Source organism: Phascolarctos cinereus, unplaced genomic scaffold (assembly GCF_003287225.1).
Source record: "Phascolarctos cinereus isolate Bilbo 61053 unplaced genomic scaffold, phaCin_HiC Scaffold_4;HRSCAF=312, whole genome shotgun sequence".
Lineage (NCBI taxonomy): Eukaryota > Metazoa > Chordata > Mammalia > Diprotodontia > Phascolarctidae > Phascolarctos > Phascolarctos cinereus.
In genome coordinates, this window is record NW_027555847.1 from 304159778 (window position 1) to 304162394 (window position 2617).

General features: G+C 35.8%; 1 pseudogene; it reads right to left on the reverse strand.

The window, feature by feature from the left end:
* Positions 1-1141: 1141 nt before the first annotated feature.
* Positions 1142-1741, reverse strand: LOC110222453 (methyltransferase-like protein 22 pseudogene; annotated as a pseudogene).
* Positions 1742-2617: the final 876 nt, after the last annotated feature.

Consider the following 2617-nt stretch of genomic DNA (forward strand, 5'->3'; position numbering starts at 1 on the left):
AAACACATCATGGATTTGCATATTGATAATGAGATCTTGGTGCCTGAGGAGCTTAAGAGAAAGAGAGACTTTGATGGGAGTATAACAAGTTCAAAGAACAAGTTGGAGCAACAGATATGGAGACACAGAAGTAGTACAGAAAATTCATGGGAAAGAGATAGGACCACTGTAATATAAGTGGAAGAAGGGTCTGAGGCCCCTGCCACACTGTAAGGTCAAGAGACTAAGTGGTATATTTTTCTTTTTCCTTTCTTTACTCCATCCTATTTATAGAGAGTTGAAAAATAAAATGAAATGATCATCTTTGTTTTTGCTACTTCCCCACTGTAGGTGATAGTTTGTAAACACAGTTCCAATTCTTCTTTTCATGAATGAGTTTGTTTCCATTGGATACTGATATGTTGTCACTTAAGGTAAGAGTGTACATAAAAGGACAGCTCTGAAGGATTTTGTATTTCAGAGACAATTTTCATTAGGACCCCGTATTTCTAGTTGGAAATGATGGTGATCATGTGACATTAAAAGAACTTCCTTTTCACTGTCACATCTCAGTTTTAATTCTTTGAATGACCCTGTAAATCTCCAAAACAAAACCTTAAAAGATAAATTTTGAGTGCTCTTAGACTTTTCAATCAATTGGTCAATAAATAATTGTAAAACACATATTATATGCTAGGCCCTTTGCTAAGGTCTGTGAATACAAAAAAAAAAAATAAGCAAAAGATAGCCCCTACTTTTCATGGAGTTAAAGTCTAATGATGTAGGCTACAGGTACACAAATATAAACCAAGTAAGTGAAAAAACATATGCTTTGATCTATATTCTTCGTCCATCAGTTCTTTATCTGGATATGGATTTTCCTTCCTTGAGTCCTTTGTACTTGTCTTGGGTCAAGTTGAGTCACTCACAGTTGATCATCACACAGTGTTGGTGATACTGTGTACAATGTTTTCTTGGTTCTGCTCATTTAACTTTGCATCAGTTCACATAAGTCTTTCCAGATTTTTTCTGAAATCCGCCTGTTCATCATTTCTTTTTTTTTTTTTTGATAGTAGCTTTTGATTTTATTGAAAATACAGTTTAGAAAGAACTGCAGTAAATAAACTTAGGGGAATATTTTCAGCCTTGTTCACTTGAGAGATCAACTCATTGGATCAGCAACAATCTTCCAGAGTTTCAACTGCTCTATACATTCATAAACAAAGAACTGGGAAAGTAGTTTCAACTGGCTCTACAATAAACTTCATTTTTCCGTCTCTGAGTTTCTCTAAATCAATTAGAGAAAACCGAAAATCATTGTAAGCTTCACATGTAATGTCCAAATGTCCAAGTGTAAAGTTTAATCTTCTCTCTATTGATAAATAGATTGTATAAGCATTTTTCAAATCATGAGTAATTCTATAGTATTTTAAATAAAGCACCTGTGAAGCCATCATCATAAAAAAAATCAGCTGCCATTATGATAGTAGTATGAACATATAAGTTAGAATTTTTTTTCAGGCCAACTGAAAGTAACTAGATAATCAGTGCATAAGTCATCTTTCAGCCAATTCAGTTATTAAACTTTAATTGAGCATCCTCCTGTTGCAGTCAGGTTCATCTTTAGGGTAACATTCCATTTGTACATAGCTGGGAGATTTTCATCCACATCTGTGCAGTAAACAGTCTTAGCAACTGTTGCTGTGATGATGCTGGCAATCCTGGTGCCAGCCACAAGCTCAAGCACAGTGCAACTTTCAAACAGGTCACATTAGAACAGGAAATTTTCACTGAAATTTTGTGCTCCCTGGGTTAGAATTTTAAGATGTATCTCATTTCTTGATGGCTCTTTTTGTTTTGTCTCAGAGAAAACAATGCTCTTCTTACCACTTCCAAGTTACCATCATTATCTAATAGAGCTTCTATTCTCATACAAGGGCAAGTATGAGTTTCATCCACGTTAGGAAAATCTATACCATTACTGTTCTTGCCACAGGATTCTTGAATACTTCTGTCATCATGTACAGTATTTCTATTTGAATGTCTTTTTTTTTACCCTTACCTTGAGTATTTTTCCAAGAATCTTTGCTCCACAGAAGTTTGAATTGAGAAAGAAAAAAAAAACATGTTGTCCAACAGCATTCAGAGGCACCATGAGGTGCCTTTTGTTTGGGATATTTAGATGTGTATAAGACAGCACATTGTAGCTTTTACATGTAATTTCTCCCATAGCTTCCTCCTCTTCTGGGTACATCATAGTGCAGTGTTGCTATTAATTGGTACAAGAACATCCAGCTTCTGGAGCAAGGCTGAGTCTGAGAGGCCCCACCAACTTTCAATATCACTAGTTGGGAGAAGCCTGAGCCACCTCCTCCCCTGCTGCCTCATCAGGCATGTCCTGTTCATCATTTTTTATATCATAATAGCATTCTATTACATTCATATACCACAGCTTGTTCAACTATTCCTCAATTGATGGGCATCTGCTCAACTTCCAGTATTTTGCCACTATGAAAAAGGTTATTATAAATATTTTTGCATATGTAGGACCTTATGCCTTTTCTATGATCTCTTTGGAATATAGACCTAGTAGTAGTATTGCCGGATCAAAGGGTATGCAGTTTGGTTGCCCTCCAGA